The sequence below is a fragment of the Coenobita brevimanus genome, chromosome 70 (genome assembly GCF_032717465.1).
Source record: "Coenobita brevimanus isolate Jiangsu-jjx chromosome 70, ASM3271746v2, whole genome shotgun sequence".
Taxonomy (NCBI): domain Eukaryota; kingdom Metazoa; phylum Arthropoda; class Malacostraca; order Decapoda; family Coenobitidae; genus Coenobita; species Coenobita brevimanus.
In genome coordinates, this window is record NC_137023.1 from 26489452 (window position 1) to 26505099 (window position 15648).

The window sequence follows — 15648 nt, forward strand, 5'->3', positions numbered from 1 at the left end:
TTTACTTTCGTTCTCTCCGTTATCCAGGAAGCTGTTTTTTCTCCCCTCCTCTCTCAAGAGACCCCGGGCAATATTATTTCCATTCCTGTCTGAGCACTCCTAACTTTACGTTCTAAGGACATTGTTACATTCCACGTTTCCGATCTGTAAATAAAACAGGTAGGAGACTGATTATACAACCGCTTCCCTTGACTTAGTCGCAGTTGCTGATCCTATATGTGATTACTTAGTTGGGGAAGAGCCCTCCATCCCATTCTTATTTCTCGCTTGAATTCATTGCCATTGACTGGGTTTGCCTGAGCTGTCTGCCCTAAATATATGTGTTCCTTAGCACATTCTAGTTCTTCAACACCTGTTTTATTAGAGAGGAACGAATATGTTTTGTTAAACATTTTTTTCCCATAATTTTCAGGGCTGCATTCAGACTCTCCTTGTTTAGGACACCTATCATTTCCTGCGGTTCCTCCCTTACAAATTTAGTATGGCTCAGTTGCTTACCAGTTAACTTAATTCCTTTGTCATCCCAGTCTAAATTTCTGAAAACCTCCTTTAGGCACGTAGAGAATAAATTGAGTGAAATTGTCCCCTTGCTTAACACCTGCCTTTATTGGTATTTTCTGTATATTCTTATGGGGTTTTATAATGGCTGTGCTCCCTTTAATAATACTTCCTAGTATTTTGGCATAAGCGTCTTCTGCACCTTATTCTCGATTTTCTCTAATTGCTACAGCTCTATCAACTTGCTCGTGGAGTGCTACCATGCAGTAGTAGTGGGCAAGTTTGAGTACTGCTTCGACCAAACAGGGTCAGACTACATCCGTTCAACCATACTAGGATGGCCGTCTAGCAGCATCCAGACTAAGAGCACAACCCCTACGTCTCTCAAGACCTCCTTGAGTCAGAGCACCAGGCGGAAAGGATAGTAGCTCTTCGACGGTGGAGAGGAGGAGGAGGAGTGAGAGAATGCAGAAAAGGATGACAAGGCCACCTTATCCACCACCTTCCCCAAGATCCTCTTGAGCCAGAACCCTTGCTTGGAAAGGTAGTGATGGCCTTTCGAAAATGGGGACGAAGAAAGCACAGTAGAAGTCGACCAAGACACATCATATCCAAGCTTTGCTGAGACCCTCTTAAGGTACATCCCCAACCAGAAAAGGTGGTAGTGGCTCTTCACTGGCGATGGCGAGCCTGTTCATGGAGTGCCACTTTACAGTAGTGAGCAGGCTTGTATGTTGCATCAACTAAATGGGATCATAATAGAAAAGTCCATTAGCAGCAGCGAGAATCAATGCACTACCCCAGCAACTGGGGAAGCAAGACAGACCAACTCAATGCCAGTCTCAGGCCAGAACAAATAGGGAGGTTTGCCGTTATGAAGGGCACCTAACCGTTAAAAAAAAAAAAAAAAAAAAAAAAAAAAAAAAAAGAGCTTCATGGGGAAAGTTGGTCAAACACATTGACCCCAAATGGATATGGGAATAGATGAAAGATAAAGATAACGACTACAGCTGTTTCAACTGAATCAAATTCTTCCTCATAATAAAAGATGCTATGAACATAGATTTCGTGTTGTTACACCGAAAGGTTCGACGTGTTGACAAGCCAGAATGTTAATCAAAGGCTGCTCAGCACTTTAGGGTTTTTTTCCGTACAGACAAACCAAGCTTCTCCCTTTGACGCTACCTCCGGCCTAACTCTCTCTCAGTCCGTAACTCACTATCACTCACTGACTAATTGACTCTTGCTCACTAACTGACTGATTCAGAGGCGGGACGGTCCCTTTAAATACCCGCCGACTGCACCACAAAAACTCCACAGAATATTCAAGAGCCTAGGAAAGAACTCGCATTTTCTAACACGAAAATGCAATTAACCAATACACAATAACAATAATGCCAAGAACTAATTCCTAAGGCAAGAGAGAGAGGATAAAAAAAGGCATGTCGAAACCTCTAGAATGTTTCTCACATGTCCAGATATAAACCACTAACTTGATCCCACCGGCACAACAGCATATTCTGAAGTCTTCTCAGTCACCTGATTATATTAACCTGAATATGGTCATTTGTCGAATAACCACTTCTCTGGCTGATTTTATCTCAGGAAGGACTATGTAGATTACTTAGGACTTTTGTGAAAAGACTGAACACAACACAAAGAGGAGTAATTAGTTGATAGTTTTTTTGGGGGGAGGTCTTTGATGTTACCCCTTTTGCGAAGCAGAATAATTGATGCATTTTCTCAAGATCTGGATACAACTTTGACTTGTAAACATTTCATGAATAACTTTGATAGTGCTACGTCACCCATATCCTTGGTACAATCAATGGTGATCCTATCAAAACATCATACTCGTACCTTTCCCCTCTTCATTCCTTTTGAAGAATTCTTTGCTTCATCTAATGTGTCGTTGGATATGCCAGTGCCCACTAGTTTTCCATCCTGGACTGACTCCTTGACAACAGTAGTGCCATTGTAAATTTTAAGTATAGTTTTTTTTTTTTTTCAATATTTTGACCACCTTATCTCTGGTGTTCCTTTCTGCTCCATTCAGTTTCTCAGAGCAGGAGTTTCATTTCTCTCTTTACGAAGACTCCACTTGCTTGCCCTCAGGCTTCCTCCATTTCTTTTCATTTTTTCTTTTTCTTTTTTTTTTATTTCTATTAATAGATGGGAGCGACCATCATCCACTCACTCAGTGCAGGGCTACAACAAGGTGACTCTCCACTGAGTGAAAAGCCAAATGATTTCCTGTAAACCATTAAATCATTGATAACGCTGGGTGGTAACCATATAACCAACCCATACGTGTCCCTTACGTGTCAGTCAGTGGATTGGCAGAGAGATAGTGCCCCTTTCTATAAAACAACTAAATAAAAAAACAAAATGATTCGGACCCAGACAGACCTACAGGTGACAACCAAGGACCGGACAAGGGACACGATAAGGATGGCGACATTGAATATGAGAGGCGTAAATGATATGGTGAAAAAGAGATATTGTCGTGGTACAAAAGTAGACATATGTGGATTGACTGAGACCAAATGGTGAGGTACGACTATGAAAGAATAGGAGCATGGACTAGGTAAATGTGCGGAATAAGAAGGCAAAGGAAGGTGTATGTACCGTTGTATACAAGAGATGGAAGGAGAATATAAAATGGTATGAATCAGTTGGTTCGCGGATTGTGTGGGTAAGGCTGAAAGTAGGAATACCAGTGCAGGTGACTGTGCATGTGTATGTGCCAACAGGAGACTGTGCAAGCAGAGTGAAAGAATAGTTCTGGGCAAAAATGGAAGAATGCACAGAAAAGTTTGAGAGGAGTGAAAGTGTTTTTATTGGAGATATTAATGGAAAAGTAGGGAATGTGAAGGTGGATAATGTACAATAACTGGTGAGTGGAGTGTTCCTGCAGAAGTGGATGGGAATGGTAGTACTCTAGTGGACATTTGTGTGGGGAGGAGGTTGGTAAAAACCAAGACCCACTTTAGGTACAAAATGATCTGCAGGTATACATGGCGAGTGATAAGAAGAGTGGACGGTGAACTGGATGAATGGAAGGCAATGAATGGCTATGTGTGTGTGTGGATGAGAGGATGAGAAGATATATGCTGAATATGAGAGTATACAGAGGCTGAGGATGTGGACTTTCTAACCACCACTTAATAGTGGTGAGAGTCAAGGTAAAAATACGCTGGATTAATAGATGAAGAAAAGGGCAGGAGGAAGCAGTCCACACAAAATGAGTACAAAGATTGTGGATGACAAAGAGGCAGAATATAAAGGAAATGCAGATGAGCGATGGAGTATATTCGTAGAAGATGCGTGCGAGGTATTCTCAGATTAAATCTGTGCGCATGTGAGGTGGTGTGGAAAGTGAAGAGTACATGAAATGGGGTGCAAGGAACTGCATGGCAAAATGAAGAGGTGTGTTAAGCTGTGCCACAAAAGAAGAAAGCATACAGTGAGTAGATGGGAAGTAAAGGCATGAAGGAAGTTGATATTTGGAATAGGGTTACATGTAAAGAAGAGGGGAGAGATGAAAACATTAGTAAGAGAGAGGAAGAAGACAGTGGATGAGGAGTTTCGAAGGAATTTGAGTTTAAAGTAGAGGGAAAGTAAATAATGTTGTGGAAGGAGGTTAAGTGAGCAAGACAGGGTGATAAAGAAGGTAATAGGGGACTGAAAGATCAAAATGGCAAATTGCTTGTGGAGAAGAAAGAAAAAGTGAACACATTGAGATAACACTTTAAGGAATTGTTAAATATAAAGAACAAGCTGCGGTCCCGAGGTTCGGCAAATCCATCCCCAGCAAACATTTTAGTGCTGACATATAAACACAACTGGATATCTAATCCAAGCTGCCACTCATCAAATATGGAGTAAATCAGGTGAAATTGACGATTTTATGCCCATTAGAAATTTTAGGCATGACCCATTGGACAATGACCCCTTTACCGCTAAGTGGGGGGTGACTTCTCTAATGTAATGAGGCATGTTATGGGATGCAGATTTAATAGATGCACCTTTAGGTTTTGGTTTCATGTCGATATGACGAATTAGAGAGGAGCTATGGCGAAAAAACTATTTCTGACCCGTATTTTTTTTTTTTTTTACATTTTTGGGGCCTACAGCCTGGGCCTTGGCCCAATTTGGCCCAAAATGTTGTCAGGTGATCAGAAGGTCGTAGCCCAACATCCATATAATTTTAGTCAAAATTGCTCTCGTAGTTTTCGCATAAAGTTGTTACAGACTGACAGACAAAAAGATATAAACAAACAAACAGACAAACCGAGTGAAAACAATACCCGTCTCCCAGCACCTCTGGGGCAGAGATAGATAATGAAAGTAAATGTAGCATAAGTGGCTGGGGAAAGGCTGGGAGAAGGAGGGAGATAAGAGATGAAGACATCGGTAGGATGGAAATAATGGAAGCAATGTCGAAAGTCAAAATGGAGAAATTCCCAGAAATTGATGTAGTGTGTGATGAACGCTAAAGCACGGGGTAGAGATTAAAGTAGAATGGATATGAAAGATGTACAGATTGGCCTGTGAGGAAAGTCAGAGTCCCAAAGGAATGGAAGTCAAATACAATTATTCCCCTGTATAAAGGACTAGGAAAAAAACAAGTGTGTGGTAATCACGGAGGTATTGGTCTCCATAGTGTAACAGAAAAGTGCATTTTTTTTTTTTTTAATGCATGAAAGAAGGAACAAAAGGCCAAGAGCCCGCAAACGTTCCTTCCAAGAAAAAAACAAAAACATGCAAAAGAGAGCCAAATTCAAGATCCGTTCATTTAGAGAGGCCTAGACACGCTGCATTTGAAAGACTGGAGATCATAGGGAATAGTAAATACAGACAGAGGGAGACAGTTCCAGAGTTGACCTGTTGCATAAATGAAGAACTGGGAGTAACGGTTAACTCTTGCATTAGAGAGTTGGACAGAAAAGGGAGAAGAGTTTGCTGCTGCCAGCTGGGTGCTACGCACCCATCGCAGAGGTGGAGGGATGCAAGGATACAGTTCAGAGAAGCAGTGACCACTGAAGTAGCAATGGAAAAGAGATAAAGATGCAACAGTACGGCGAAGAGACAGAGGTTGAAGGGAGCCAGTAAGAGGAAGAGAGTTAATGAGAAGAAAAGCCTTTGACTCCACCCTATTGAGAAGACCTGTATGTGGGGAGCCTCCTCACACATGAGAGTTGTACTCTACACAGGAGGGAACAAAACCCGTGTATAAAGTCAACAACTGTGCAGAGGTAAAGAAGGAACGGAGTCGGCTTAGCACACCTAATTTCTTGGAAGCAGATTTTACAAGAGATGCAATATGATCCTTCCAAGATAAGTCCCGAGTGAATGAAACCCCAAGCATGTTCAATGATGATGCAGGATTAAGATGGATATTATTAAACATTAGTGGGTATTCCTGTGGAAGATTGTGTCTGATTGGTGGGAGTAAAAACTGAGTATTTGATGCATTAAAAACAATAAGATTATTTTTACCCCAGTCAGAGATACGAGCCAAGTCAGACATTAGGTGTGCCATAGCCTCATCCCTTGTTTGTTGAAGTAACTTCTGAGATGGACGTTGCGGGACCGAATGGAAAGGTGAAGGATGCCGTGAAGAATTTGTATGAGGGCACTATTGTAGCAGTAATTGTGGGTGGTGAACTGAGTGAATTTTTCTATCTGCATGTTGGATTGAAATAGGGATGTGTCATGTCTCCAGGGTTATTTAATTTGTATATGGATGGAGTTATAAAAGAGATACAAAACAGGGGAGTGGATGTTGGGGTGGCCCTAATGAGAGGGGGCAGTGTCTGGAATCTTTTTCTGTTGTTTCCAGATGATACTGTAGTGTTATGTGAAGACAAAAGGGAACTGCAAGACTTGGTGGGTGAGTTTGTCTGAGTATGTAAAAAACGGAATCTAAAGCTGAATGTAGCGAAGAGTGAAGTTCTGGTATTCGAGAGAAACCAAGTCATTGAATGCACAGTGGGGTTGGACAGTGAAGAAATGGAAAATATGAGTGCATTTAAATACATGGATCGTGTGATGAATATGCGTGAAAGTTTGGAGGATTAAGTGCTTGAAAGGGTAAAGCTGGGAAGCATGGTTACTGGGTTATTGAAAGTAGAGATAAGAAACAGGAAAACAAGCACGAAAGTAAAAAGTCCCTGCACAACAGCACTGGGATCCCCACTCTAGTATGTACAAGCGAAGCAGTAAGTATGAGTTATTTGAGAGGAGCATATGGAATTAAACGGAGAGACTGACTGATACATAAGGAAGTAAAAGAGCGTTTTGGTGTGGATGTGGATGCGATAAAAAGCATTAAGAGAAATACGTTTATGTAGTTTGTCATGTGGAGAGGATGAAGAGTGAGCGAGTAACTAGGAGAATGTATATGGGATAGGTGGAGGGGCACAGAGGGAGGGGGAGAACGAGGATGCGATGGAGGGATGGAGTAGAGAGGTATGTGAGAGACGGGGGTTGAAACTTAGAGGAGGGCAGATAAATGACAGGAGACAGGGCTACATGGAGGCAATTTGTTCGTGTCTGCCCCTTACGGGATTAAGGCGTCTACCTATAGGTTGGTGGATAATAGAATTTTCTACTGTCTTAATTTGTTTCCTGTTAATAGTTTTCTTTATTTTACCTATTTCATTGTCCTTTTCTATAGAAACTTCCTTTGTATGCTCTGAGAGTTTGCTGTTGCTGTCTTTGGAGTACATAGGAAGTAGCCTACAAACAACAGGAGTCCTCTTGGCCCATGACAAAGTTATATGATGGGAAAAATGCTGGTACCACTAAGATCTACCCAACGTGTACGAGAAAAAGATCGAATAAAGGGAGGCCTGGCCCAACCCACTTCACCATTCGGTAAAGCCGGAAGGGAAATCTATCTATCTATCTATTGCCAGACGCCTTAATCATATAGGGGGTTGCCACAAACAAATCTCCTCTATGTCGCCCTTTCCCCCGCCATTTCACTGCCCTGCTCCCAGCTCACACCCCCCTCTCTCATATACCTCTCCACTCCATCCCTCCATCTCATACTTGGCCTCCCCCTCCACCTCTTCCGCTCCACCTCTCTCACATACACTCTCCTTGTCATTCTCTCACTCTCCATCCTCTCCACATGGCCAATCCACCTCATTGTGTTTCTCCTAACGCTTCCTATCACATCCACATCCGCAACACAGAGCTCCTTTACATCCTCATTTGTCAGTCTGTCTCTCCATGTGATTCCACATGCTCCTCTCAAATAATGAGAGCGAAAAAAAACAAACATACATGTTAGAATGAGTCAGTGGGATTTTTATAGCAAAGGCAAAAGAGGAAGTACTACGCACTATGTAGCAGCCGTGGCTCAGTGGATTAAAGCGCTCCGCTCTGACCGAAGGGTCGGAGGATCGAATCCACTCAAAGGTCATTGGTAGACATCAGGAAGGGCATCCGGTCATAAAATGCTACACGCTCCAGTCCAAAGTCCTCTACCCAGGGGCAACGCCTTAGCCCTTCGGGGATACCTGGCGTAAAACCATTTTTTTTTTTTATGCAATATCTATTCTACAGATCTGTAGACCAATAAAAGAAAGAGCCTATACAATCGTCGAATGTCCTCATTATTTAGCAAACGTCTCACGGTCATCACCATACACTTCAACCTGGAAATAAACAAGACTCAGTTTGTTATAAGCTATGATCTCAAGATATTTGTCTAGCCGAATCTTAAACTTACCAATAGATTTTGGACTAACTGCTGATGCTGGTAGCCTATTTCACGCGAAAATTAAAATAGTTTTCCGTACAATAGTGTTGCATCTCTTGTTTTTTACTTTCATTCCAATGTTTCAATTCACAGTAGCATTCTGTATTTCGAACAAATTATCATAGCTAACATCGTCACATTTGTTAAGAATTTTTAATAATTTTATTTGAAGTCCCATAAGTCGTCCTCTTTTTCAGCATATGCTTCTTCTTCTTCTTCTTCTTCTTTTTGTCGCACATCGTAAATATGGCAGCGATGGGATCCTTTTCGTGGCTCTGCGTTGCACCCATTCGAGTCTGTCTTCGTTCATAATAAGATTCGATGACCATTGCTGCACACAGTATTCAATGTTTGGTTGAACTAATGACGAATAAAGCTTAAAATCTGCATCGGGCTCTTTATGATCAAAGTTTCTTCCGATGAAACAGAAAATTTTGTTTACCTTGCTGCTGGCTGCTATACTGTACATTAGAGCTTTTGAGATCATTGATAATAACTCCTATATCTTTCTTGTCCTTTGTTTTCGTCAGCGGGGCATTGAACATGTGATATTCATATTTAATAAATTTGTGGCCAAAGTGCAATACATTACATTTATCAGTATTTCGTTTCATCTGCCATTTTCACCCTGGTTTATAAACTACTCCAGGTCGTTTTGTATTTACTCAAAATATACTTTTGTAATTACTTTACCTCCAATTTTCGTGTCGTTAGCTAACTTCGCTACCTTAGAAACGAGTTCATTTTCTGAAACATTGCTGTAAACAGCGAAAAGAACCGATCCAACTGACCTTTCAGAAACTCTACCTGTTACTTTTAGTTATTCTGATGGTTCTCCCGTTATCACTACATGCTGGCTGCGATTCGTAAACAAACCACCTCTCCATAAACATTATTTGCTAGAAAGGTCGTGGGCTTCTAGTTTTTCTAGTAGTCTTAGGCTGGGGACCTTAAAAACGCTTTCTGGAAATCTAGGTAGATGACATTCGATGTTAATTTTTGCATCCCAGGAATTAAATACGTTTGTAAAAAATCAGATTTGTTAGGTATGTCCTAGAGTAACGAAACCCGTGCTGATTATCTGTTATAATATTATGCATATTAGGGAACAGTGTAATTTTATCTCTAACTTCTTTTTACATAATTTGGCGCAGTAATGAAATTAGGCTTATTGATCAGTAATTTGTGGCGCGTATTTCATCGCCCTTTTAACAGATAGGTAATATATTAGCGAGCTTTTATTCATTGGGTACTCAGCATTCAGTCAGTAATTTATTGAACATTTTAGTTATAGGAAAGGCTAACCGTAAGATTCACGTCATATGCAAGATATCTTTTCTGTACCAGTTGATTTATTCGGGTAGATTTTCTGAAGATAACTCTCCATGTCCTGTCACTTCTTTGATTGCTAACTAATCATCTTTTCCTGAGAAAACCGATTGTGTGATGGGAAGTTTATGCTATCTTCTTTTCTGAAAACACTGTGAAAAAGTCGTTCGGTATTGTTGCTATCGCTCTGTTGTAAGGGATGAGATCACATTCTGAGTACGGTAGTGGGCCTATGTTATCAGTTACATTATTCTTACTTCCCACATAATGAGAAAAATAACTGAAAGTTTGATTTTGCTCCATGAGAAAGTTTTGCCTCATAGTCACATTTACTTTTCCGAATAATTTTCGTAAATTGCCACTGTACTTAAAGGTATTCGGTACTGTCATTGTGATTTTTGTGTACGTTTATATTTTTCTCTATGCTCTTTTCTTGCTACCGGTGATTTCTTTAGTATTCTTCGACATCCAGGCCAGTTAACTAATGTGGCCATTTCTTCGGGTATGTCCCTGTATATTTCATCCTCCGATAGACATCAGTTGATCTGTGAATGTTTCCCACATTCCTTTGACGTTATTAACGTGTAGTTAAAATTGTAAATTTCTTTTCTCATATTGTCGAAGTTAGCTTTTTCAGCTTTATGAAGTAAAACGCTGTTTATACTGGTCATACAGTTCATGTTAGCCGTAAATCTAATGATATTATGATCGCTCTTACAAAAATTTTCACCATTTAACAAACTTATTAGGTCAGTTTCTCTTTCCAGGCAAGGTCGATTTTATCAGTATTCGTCGGTGTATTAACTGCTTGACCTAACAAAAAGAGACTGTCTTCATAGACGTGCGGCGAAACTATACATCTGCAGATGCTACAGCTGGTATGTCAGACCAGCTTAAATTTTTAAGTTGAACAGCTTTGTTTTTCATAAGAAAGTCACTAAAATGCCTCCTGATAGCAGAAATTGAAAATCGTTAAAGAGTCAGCTTATGCATTAGCTGACTCAACTACCGACATGCTAAATCCACTGAAAATTTCAAGCTGAGCAACTTCGTATTTGATAAGAAAATCCCTCATAGCTCTCCAAGAGCAGATAATGGAACTTTCCTTGGAAGAGAGAGAGAGAGAAAAAAAAAAGATCCTCGAAGTGTACCACTTATAACCCTGTTGGTTTCATTGCAGGTAAAATTCATCGTCTGCCACTTCTAATATCCTGGTCCCCTCTTGTCTGCACACAAACATTTCCAGTCAATTTGTGGATTATTGAAGTCCTCCCAGATAATGCCATCTTTGTGTTCTATTTCTGTTTATATATCTCTGTACAATAATATGTCGTTTTCCTCGTCTTACTTGGGTGGACTGTCAACTAAACCGAAAAGAATGACCTTATCACTGTGAAAATTACGAAATACAATAAATCGTGTGTTTCAACATAAAATATACTCATCTGTTCTGCATTTCTGTGATTTTTAATATACAGTTTGAGGTTCTCTACTTCCTACTACAGGAACTATTTCTTTTTCTATTCTCGTGAAGTGTTCATACATTTGCTTTGTCCGTACTTATTTCATCCGTCAACTGTGAGTATTTATTCTGAATTAGCGAGCTAAATTCTTCTGCCTTCTCTTTTACTGCTACAGGGTTTGGGTGTTTCCTTCGGATTATTCTTTCTCTTTCTCTTCTGAGATGAAATGTTACTTGATATCTTAACATTCATTGATTACATCCTACACTCGCTCTGTTCAGTGCAGTTGCGGTTTTCACTTTACTAACATGCGCTGTGTAAGCGAAGGTGAAATATATATATATATATATATATATATATATATATGTATATATATATATATATATATATATATATATATATATATATATATATATATATATATATATATATCATTAGGTCCATTACAAGTCTGCATCCTACTCTGTTTCCTTTGAAAAGAGCCTTTTCTTCACCCTAAGACTTCCTTAAAAGAAAAAAAATCCACAAGCTGTTCACCTCTTGCATCCTGAACACCCATTAAAAATGCACTGCTGCTGTCTCGCCTACCATTTTCCTACCTACTTTTGTGTCTCTTGTTTTGTTTTATTGTTGGGACTGCTACTTATTCATTTATTCTGTAAGTTGCCCCGTGTTGCCACATAAGTATTTATTGACCAAAAGTCCTACACCATGTCCCATCTTTTCATGTTTACCTCTGTTGTACAGTTTGTGACCATCAGACAGTTCTGTGAGTGCCTCACCTGATCTCGTGACCTCTCTAAGACCTATGATATCCCAGTAATATTTACATTCTTCTTTTGTTCAACAATAAAAGCTAAGTAAACTTCACAATCTAGTTAGAATGGTGTATGTCGCAAGTTTCAGTTTTCAAAGGCAGTTATCTTTCCACAAGATCCGTCAAAAAGTTATTTATAAAGCCCTAGCCAAAATTATCACATCAGTCATGAATCATGGAACCCGAGTATGTTTTCAGTATGAATGTATTGTATTAGTGTTGTAGTGGTGAATGTCAGTGTCATGCCATCTGGTGATCCCAAGACTGTTGCACTTCAGATATCGAAGTACCTAGTCTATGTCCAGAGTCTTTTTTTTTTTTTTTTTTGGCCTATCGACCATTGGGGTCAAAACCCCTGGTCATTAAGGCCAGATACATATATATATAAATAAATATATATACAGTATATATATATATATATATATATATATATATATATATATATATATTTATATATATATACACACACACACACTTGCATGCATATATACAAACATACTTTCATACACACGTGTATATATATATATATATATATATATATATATATATATATATATATATATATATATATATATATATATATATATATAATAATTTTTATTTTATTTATTTTCTTGTATTTTTCATTATTATTGTTTTTATTGGTTTTCTATTTTTAAGGCTTTTAATACTTATAAAGAGAAACCTAATCTAAAGACCCTAAAACTAATCACCTGACAGACAAATCGTTAATCTATACTAAATCCTAAGAGACAAATAGCTAGACCTACACTAATGGTAAAAAAGCCTCGACCAAGAGAACACCATCGACTACAGATATGTAATGCATTTCTACATTACATACCTGTACTCATCACCTGGTGACTGTCAGTCTAGCCACAGCCTAATATAGGAGACATCAATATATGGAAGGGAACCAGATGAGTCAGAAACATTTCCATATACGTCAGTTGTCGGTCCTAATTAGGACAACTTAATCAAGATGGTATAAATGTATTTACATAATATGTACAAAAACTGAAGTACCCCGCCCAAAAGAATCCAGAGTCGGTTACATAAAATAAGAACTATTTTCTGACTGCAATTTAAATGGTGTACCAAAATATTGTACGCTAGGAATTGTACATTGGTTCTGATTGTGCTATATTTTTTAGGACGATAATGCTTTTTGCTAAAACTGAATTAATTTTTGTTCATTAACACCTGCTGTCAATTATAAAAGGTAAACGGGATAGATGGATTTTTGTCATGTTAAATATAATCATACTGCAACAGCTGCGCTTTTATTAATATTTTAGTATACCCTGATTGTTATTAATTGGACATTACAGCTCTAAAGTAGCCCACTGGCGTGTCCTGAGAGGCTGTACTGTTACCGGCACTAATCTGGATAAATAAAATACTTCATACAGTATCAAAAGTGAAAATACCTTGAACAGAACTATTCCCAGGTTGTTGAGATTGGAGGTGACGTTGATCTGCAAGTGAAATGAGCCAGCTTCCTCGTCACGAAGACAAATTTCTTTTAGCATTGGCAAAGTTTTGATACATGGCGCATATTATGAGCTTCCATATTCTCTGTGCATAGTGCTCCTCTCTCACAGACTCAGCAAGTAAAGGATGTGTAACTTGTATATCTATACCTATATCTATCTATATATCTGTCTAGCCACTTAGCTACCTTTATCTACCTACTGTATATATCTAGCTATCTATCTTTATCCACCTATCTATCTATCAATCAATCTATCTATCTATCTGTCTGTATATAATAGATAGATAGATAGATTAATAGATAGATAGATAGATATGTTTGGAATACGTGAGTACCCAATGATTAATTGTAAACACAATGTTATGAATTTAACATGAATTTTGCAAGAACTTTTATCATTAACAAACATATTTCAGAATTGCTGTTCTTCATACCTATAAGTTGTGTGTGTGTGTGTGTGTGTGTGTGTGTGTGTGTGTGTTGCACCCCTAATTCAGGAACCTCAAGTGACATTTTCCTAGCGAGTCAGTTCATTGAGATATGTGATGCCAGGTTTTGTCAGTCAACTGTGCCAGTTTTGCGATAGCATGTAATACGAACATATTATAGTATAATTATACAAACTTGGTGTTTACTGATCAGCTGTAATAGTATTATGAGAACATACGGTACTGATATTATGGAATACATCAAAAGATGATTTATATCATTCAACTGTAAAAGTTTTACGGCAGCTTCAGCTATTAACAGTCTGAAACCTGTACATAACTGACGTATATCAGTTAGGTAGAGCAGTCAAGCCGTTTATTGCCGGTCCTTGGGGGCTCAGGACCTAAGAATGAAGAAAAAAACCTAAAACAGACCCAAAGATGACACTTTATGTATCTGATGTAATATTTTAAGAAAATCTTATGGTATTAAAAAGATCAGAATTTAAGAATCTGCGTGAATATGATCCAGGTCTCGGGGAAACATCGTCTAGCATCCAGTTCGACACAAAAAAGATTGCTCGAGCTGCCCTGGGGGCTTTAGTCAGGCTCAGTTCTCTCCTGGTGACAACAAGTGACTCGGAGACTACCGCTAACAGCGTCTGGCAACTATAACAGTTTTACGACCACCTGGGGTACAAAAATCCTGAAATGCATAGGCAAGTTTTGATAAACAAGACCCACTACACCACACACAGACGAGGTGGAATTCCTATAACGGACACCAGAACCATCAGATACTTTGACGTTCAGTAGTGGTACACTTTAAAAAGAAAAAGAAACAAGGAAATGGAAAATGAAATAAGAAAAAAAAAATGAGGTACATGAGAGCTAATGACATGTCAAGCACAAACATCCACTCCCTTTCACAAGAACGCACTCACTTCGTTTCATTAACCCTCTCATACTCGGTGTGGTTCTATTATTCTATGCCAGAATTTCCAATTAACGCCAAGCGATTTTACTCAGTTACGAGCATGTCAAAGGAGCTTCAGTGTTATTACGAGGATCTTTAATTCATTGTAATGGTCGGGAGAAAATGCAGCTGACGCCAGACGAACTTATTCAGTTGAGTATAATTCACACGAACCTGTGAGTGTTCATATGATGGTTCTGGAAAACCAGTAATGTTACATGCAGTAGTAGGACAGTGCTTTGAATAGTCATCTATGAGAGTAATACAGTATGTGTTGCCCTGTACCACTGTGAAGTAATAAACAAACATAACAGAACTACCCACACACACACACACACACACACACACACACACACACAATATATATATATATATATATATCCATCCATCCATCATCCAATCCTACGTTGCCCCATGAGGAGCATAGGAGCCCGGGGCTAGGCAGTTGGTCCTGACATTTAAGATGAGAGTGACCAACCTCACTCATCCCCGAGTGGCATTCCGTGAGCAATAAACCCAAGTCACCCCTTGGATATAAACCTTCACCTGCTCAGTCCGGTTGGAGCACAATAATTACCCACTAAACCACCAGGCGCCAAAATTTGGTTGTATGGTTACTATCCGGCGTAGTACATAGTTTCCTGGTGTACAGGAAACCATTTGGCTTGTCACTCAGTGTAGAGTCACCCATAGGCAGAAGAAAGAGGAAAGAATGAAGGAATGAAAGACAGAAAAGGGGATGTAAGGTCACCCATAGGCAGAAGGACGAGGGAAGAATGAAGGAAAGAAAGATAGAAGATGGAAGGAAAGAAGAATGGAAGAGAGGACAGGGCGGACACCCGATAGCAGCACTACACTGAGTGGATGG